Source organism: Dipodomys spectabilis, unplaced genomic scaffold (genome assembly GCF_019054845.1).
Source record: "Dipodomys spectabilis isolate Male_0828 unplaced genomic scaffold, ASM1905484v1 ptg000505l, whole genome shotgun sequence".
Lineage (NCBI taxonomy): Eukaryota > Metazoa > Chordata > Mammalia > Rodentia > Heteromyidae > Dipodomys > Dipodomys spectabilis.
Window position 1 is genome coordinate 3206549 of NW_024871182.1, and position 7211 is coordinate 3213759.

The 7211-nt window shown below is 33.9% G+C and overlaps 1 pseudogene; it reads right to left on the reverse strand.

The window, feature by feature from the left end:
- Positions 1-6276: 6276 nt before the first annotated feature.
- On the reverse strand, positions 6277-6373 carry LOC122099207 (annotated as a pseudogene).
- Positions 6374-7211: the final 838 nt, after the last annotated feature.

The window sequence follows — 7211 nt, forward strand, 5'->3', positions numbered from 1 at the left end:
AAGCCATAATATACAATGCAGATAATATGAAACTAGTAAAAACGAAAGTGGGTTGAGGTTTGGAAGGATGTGAGAAAGTTGTGTAAAGATCCATTGTACTTATAAACTGATTCGTTGAATGGAAATCCCTTTGTACAACTATTTAATAAAAATATAATTAAAAACAATGGAGACATCTGATCATAAACCATGAGTCAATATGATAATTTTCTTCTCGGAAATTTTCTTTGCAGGTATTTTCCTCATAATGTCAGAAAATTGAACAACGCAATGTATATCAATACATCACTTTGCATATCCTAAATAGACAATATAAAAATCACAGTAAAAATATTAGAATATATCACATGATAAAATAACAGGTAGAAAGTATCAAACTCTGATTATTTTTCCAAGTACTTTACCTTTGGTACCTAATTTAATCCTCACAATAATTCCATAAAGTGGAACTACTTCTATTTTTAATTCTAAGATGGTGATATTTAAGTCTTCAGAGTTGGAATTACTAGTACAACATTGTACACATGGTAAGTGTTAGCCTGCGTTCCATTCCCACCATATGAACTAACCTCATTCTATTTTATAACTAAATACCAGCACTCAGTCTACTAATTCTAGGAAAATTCCCAAAATTATTGTGCACACTGTAATAATATTTCATTTTATCTTTGTTAGAAAATAGGTAACTAAGTTGTACACCGGTGGCTCACACCTATAATGCTAGCTACTCAGGAGGCTGAGATCTGAGGATTGTGGTTCAAAGCCAGCTCGGGCAGGACAGACTGTGAGTCTCTTATCTCTAATAAACTACTAATAAACTGGAAGTGGCACTGTGGTCCAAGTGGTAGAGCGCTCGCCTTGAGTGGAAGAGCACAGGGACAGCACCCAAGCCCAGAGTTCAAGCCTCATGACCAACAACAACAAAAAAAGAAAATAAGAAGTAACTGTAATATGAAAACTCCAAGTTCATAATCAATTTATACCTCCCTGGTGAAAGGAACTGCTAAACTATAACATTCTTGATTTCTAGCTCAAAATAGTAGAAATCATATTTTATCCCTTCACTCAACACTGCACTGCCTGGGGACCCCATCTCTGGTTAACACAGTCTTACTGAAAGAATGACCTGCCCAATTTCTGATGGAAATGGATTGCAGGTCTTTTGGAGCAATTGTTTCCACATTGTAGCTCACCTAAATTGTTTACCATTAGAAGTATTTTCATTGCTTTTTATACCCAACATTTTGAGAGAAATGTACTACTTTAAAATGTTATTAAAGAAAGACTGATATAAAAATCACATTTGACCCCAGATACATATTTTACCTTTCATATACCCAAAAATGCAGTCTTACATATCATTAATGTTAGGAACGAGAGGATAAAAATCATAGACACCAAGACCTAATTTTGAATCAAAGACTCTCCAACTTGTGAATAAAATTGGTTTAAAAAGAAATCAATACTACTGCATTTTTAAGTCCCTATGAAAAGGATAATGATTCCCTATGATAATGATAATGATAAACTATTAACACTTAAAAATAACTCATTTTCTTGGAAGTAGGACAAAAAACACATGGTTAACCCTAATCATTTTAAAAGACCTTTACTTATACTAAAATTTCTCTCGTAACTATAAAGATTCTAAAACTAACTGAAGTAGAGAAGAAATAATTTAACTGCATCATCTACATTCAATGGACTATTAATTCAAAACAAAATTATACTAATAATTAGCTTACCCAATTCACTTACATTCTTTTATTCTATTCCATTTATTTTCATAAAAACTGGGTTTCCATAAAATGAAGCATAAAAATGCATATGAACCCACTTACATTTTCAGATCTTAACAATATTTATTTCAGAAATTTTAGCTCTACAGTAAATGACATGAAAAAATACTAAAATATTCAAAGGATTTTCAGAAATTGCAAGACTTGCTCTGGGATGTTATGTATATTGGAACAGATATTCAAAAAGCCTTATTTGTTAAAGTTGCCATAGTTAATCCCACAAAAGGGCCATTAGTAAAGATACCTGTGCATGTACAAAACACCTTCAAATGCATCCACAATCTGGACATGACACTTGCTTTTTGTTTGTTCGTTTTTGAAAGGAATACCTAACAAGCATATCCACAATACTTATTTTCAATGAATAAGATGGGATAGTCAAACATAATATGGGTTGGATTATCTCTTAGTGAGAATAAATATAATCTTGCAAAGAAAGTGATTTTCAACAGAAATCCGGAAAGAGTTTATCCAACTTGTGTTTCACAGGAATCACCAGAGAATAATACCTGTTTGGTCAAGTCAGTCCAAATCACTCCATGAGTGTATCTTAAAAGTATAACCAATTTAAGAGGTCAAATACGTGTTTTGTACTGACAATCATCTTATAGCAATAACTTACTAACTAATTATGTCTGTATCTTCTTATCTAACATACAATAAAAGCTGAAAGAGGTCTCTTTTTCTAAGTTAATATTGTAAATGCTTTGATTATGATGTTATTATTAGACAAATAATATGTACAAAGGGTGGTTCCACTGAAATGACATGACAGAACACTGATAAATAAAAACATTGCAACACACTTAGCTTTTTTCAGCCTCACCCTGTCCACATTTGCAAGCAACATTGCAACAGCACATGCACACATATACACATACATACATGTTCGCACATGTCCACACACATATACATGCATGCTAAATTCAGGGTTTTTTGTACAAAAAAGTCCAAATAAAATATTAGAGATTAGCACAAATGATAATATGCCTTATTACAAAATAATACATAAACCATTACCACGCATGTTACATTTTACCTGCCTCTCCACATGTGACCACTTAATTTATTTTTAATTAATTAATTACCTTATTAATTAATTTATTTGTTTGGTTCTAATACTGGGGCTTGAACTCAGGGCCTGGCTTTGTCCCAGAATTTATTTTTTTGTTTCAGTTTTCACAAGGCTAGCATTTTACTGCTTGTACAACAGCTCCATTTCTAGCTTTTGCTGGTTACTTTCAAATCAGACTCTAATGGACTTTTTTTTCTTGGTCTGCTTTCAAACCACAATGCTCAGATTTCATCTTTCTGATTAACTACTACTAAAGACCTAAGCCATCAGTGTGGCTTCTACTTTTTCCTCTATAGTTATCTAATGTACATACTTAGATGGTAATTTTAAAATGAGAGTATAGAAGCAAGATGTACAGTGATGATACTGTCTTGTCAGAAATTCAAGTTAGTAATGTAAATTTATTCTTAAAACCATACACAAAAAATACCATGATATAGTGTAAGAGAACTCACTATTGAACATTTGAGTCTTAAGAGCTTTCTAATAGATCCATTATTTATTGGTACCCAACATTAGAAAAATGTATGAGGCATTGGTAAAATAGAAGTGTTTTGCATGACTACATACATTCTTTCTTTTTATAAGACACTTGCTTTCATCTAAAAAGTAGGCCTGTCTATTGTCTTCATGTGATTTTGATGATTGAAAGTGTTTAGTGAGAAGGTCAAAATGTATTAGTAGTCCTTCACTATCAATTCTCATTTTCTTCTTGGAGAATATAATGATCAAATCAATAGTTCAGAATCAGCAAGCAATACTTCAGAATCATGCTTCCAGTGCAAGTGGATCACCAGTAAGAAATCCTCAATACCAATTTCCACAAAGTTTTGTCACAGATACAATCTCCCTGCCTTCTCTAGCTGCTTTATTTTCTTATTCCTTCATTGTACAAGAAAAGTATGATTCAACTGATTTCAGTCAGATCTGTTACTAGAATTATCCATGATTTATTTTATTGTCTGTAATTTGGTAAAGTTATGTCTCTTTACATAGGCTACTAAAAATGTATTTACTAATTTCAAGTAAATACATAAATTCTATTTCCATCTCTTTTAAAAATAAAATTTTGTCTGTTCTACAAATTGATCAGAGGCATGGATTTTGTGGCTAGCTAGGTCATTACACATCTGACTCTTTCTTTCTCTCTACCTTTCATGGTTCTCATAATATGACTGCTCCATAATTATCCTCATTTATTTTGCTTTTATATTTTTGGTTGCATCATTTCACTTTTTGCTCTGCCATTCCCCAAATCATTTATATAGAAGGCATTATTTCCTATTTTCTCATTCCTAGAATAAGTTGCACATGAAGACATCACTGGTCCTCATTTTCAGTGTGTATGTAGAATACGGAGGAACATCTTTCCTCTGCTCTCCATCAATTCCCTACTCTCCATTTAGAATAATTTCGAATAGTAAAATTGGAAAAAGAGAAAATAAATCATGTGAATAAACAGTTGCAGAAAATTCACCAGATATTTCTGACCAGTTCAACCAATGTGAACTAGTAGGGAAATACGTGGACACCTCATTCCCACTGGCACTCAAAGTCTCTGGTTAGGCAATTCTTAGGAATATGGGGAACAAGATGAAAAAGTAAGGAATGGTATCAATTGCAGGAAAAAAAATTGGAGAAGGATCCAAGCAATTTTCTTCATTGGGCTGCCGAAAATATTTCAGCTTATTACAATGCGGAGACTTCTTTCCCAAAAGGCCACTCATGTGAATAGTAGGGATGATGATGAGTATATCCCTCTTCGAGAAGCCTACAGTGGACACTTAGACATTGTCAGTGAGTTGGTGTCTCAAGCGGCACATGCAATAACTGTAGATGACTGTACACCCCTGCACAGTGCATATACGTGGAATAATACCAGAGTGGCTTCTTTCTTACTTCATCATGATACAGATACCAATGCCCAAACTAATGGACTCTTTTTTTAAATTTTTTTTTTGGTCTGGTCGTGGGGCCTGAACCCTGGGCCTGGACGCTGTCTTTCAGCATTTCAGCTCAAGGCTAGCGCTCTACCACTTGAGCCACAGCATCACTTCCGGCTTTTTTTCTGCTTATGCGGTGCTGAGGAATCGAACCTAGGTCCTCATGCATGCAAGGCAAGCGCTCTACCACTGAGCCACCTTCCCAGCCCAAATATTTTTGTTTGTTTGATTTTTGTTGTGGTGGTGTTTTTTTTTTTGGTCATACATGGGGCTTGAGCTTTGGGCTTGGGTGCTGTTTCTGTGCTCTTCAGCTCAAGGGGAGCACTCTACTACTTGAGCCACAGTTCCACTTCCCCAAACTAAAGGACTTTTGACAGCCTTACATCTTGCTTTCGAGAATTGAGATAGTAAAGATATGCTGGATAGCCTTCTGTTGAACCATTATATGAAACCAGGCCTGAAGAACAATATAGAAGAAACTGTATTTGATATTGCCAAAAGGATAATTATGTATCACTACCTCTATGAAGTTGTGAAAGGCTGTACAAATTGTTCACCGAAGTCCTAATGGTCGGTTAAGGTTCTTAAATTTCAAAAATGCAAGTCCATCTTTTGTGTCCCTACAAAACATTTTCACAATCCAAATAAGAGCAATATCTTTTTTTTTGGTCAATCATGGGGCTTGAGCTCTGGGCCTGGGAGCTATCCCTGTGCTTTTCAGCTCAAGGTGAGCACTGTACCACTCGAGACACAGCTCCACTTCCAGTTTTCTAGTGGTTTATTTGAGATAAGAGTACCACAGACTTTCCTTCCCAGGCTGGCTTTGAACCATGATCCTCAGATCTCAGCCACCTGTGTAGCTAGGATTATAGGCATGAGCCACCAGTGCCCGGCAGCACCAATATTTTACTGTAAAAATTCATGGATTCCGTGGAATTCTTCCAAGTGAATTTCCTGCCTTGGATGTAAAAATGTATTCAATAGTTTTTGTATACATGTATAATAATTTCTTCAGAGTTTGTGATTTTTTAATCAGAAATAATTTTAATTTACCTGTTGAAATGAGTAGTACAGAAACTAAAATATTTCTGATGCTTGTCTGAAAAAGTATATTTTAAAATATTCTATATTCTATGTTTGCATAATGTTCATAATTTATTTTCTCCTAGATATACTTTGAATTCTACATTATTTTATAATATATAGGTTCATTAATGTGTCCTTTCCGATTGCATTCCATATAGAACAGTTTGATTCCTTTTTTTCTAGGTGTTAATATTATTTTTCTTTGGGATAAAATGTCAGTGATCTCTAATTTGAAAAGTTTTGTAAAGTTTATGCTATGTAAACGCCTTTCTGAGGTGAAGATTTAATACACTGATGTCAAACTATTGTTACACTTGTAATTTTGTAATCAACTTTTTAATAACTGTTTTTCATTTCTTGCATCTGAAGAATGAAAAATATGGAATACTTCTCAAATTTTCATATTATCCTTTTGCAAGTGCCATGTTAATCTCTGTATTGTAATTTGAGTATACGTGCTGCTGAAGCACGTAATATCCTCTAAATTTAAGTAGTTAATGATGCAATCTTTATACAGGCTTATATCTATGGGTGCCTACTTGTAAGAAGGAAACCTTATTGTTCCTAACAATGCTATCGATCTTATTTCCCTTAAATTCTGTGAATAGTGGAAAAAAATTATATTGATCAGTCGATTGCTCACATTTGCAAAATTTTTTTGTCAATGACTATATTAAGTCTTTTTATTTGGTATTTGATCATACTCTTAATTATTTATAGATAGGTCCAAAGGTGATGGCTTTTTCAAGTACTTATTTATTCAACTGAATTAGCTTTGTGGACCTAATGGATTCAAAGTAAGCATTGCTTAAGAGATACTTCTAAACTTCTTCAGCTGACAATTTCCCAAATGAGGTGTTACTGGAACAAATGTCTACCTGAGCCTTTACCCTTCTTCCATGTGGGAACAGACCAACTAGAATATCTTACCCTGACAGCAAAGATTTTCTTACTAGAACAAAACTAATCTTGGTTACAAGAGATCATAGAGAGATGAACCGTTCAAACAGAACTGTTCAGACTAGAAGGTATTTTATCAAAATATAATTGTTTATTATACCTTCCATTTCAAAAGTAGCTAAAGCCAAGAAGGTGGAAAAATTGTTCGTATGCATGATTACTTTTTGTTCTGGCCTGTCTACGATCCAACCAGGCAGGAAATTACACTACTGCCTTTTTATAACCAAATTTTTTCAGAGTTACAGGAGAAGTGCATATGTTTCTCCTCGTTATTAGGCATTAAATTGATAATGTTTAAATCACAGAGTTTCCTCTTTCCTCCATGCTGTAAATCTACAAATGGTAAAA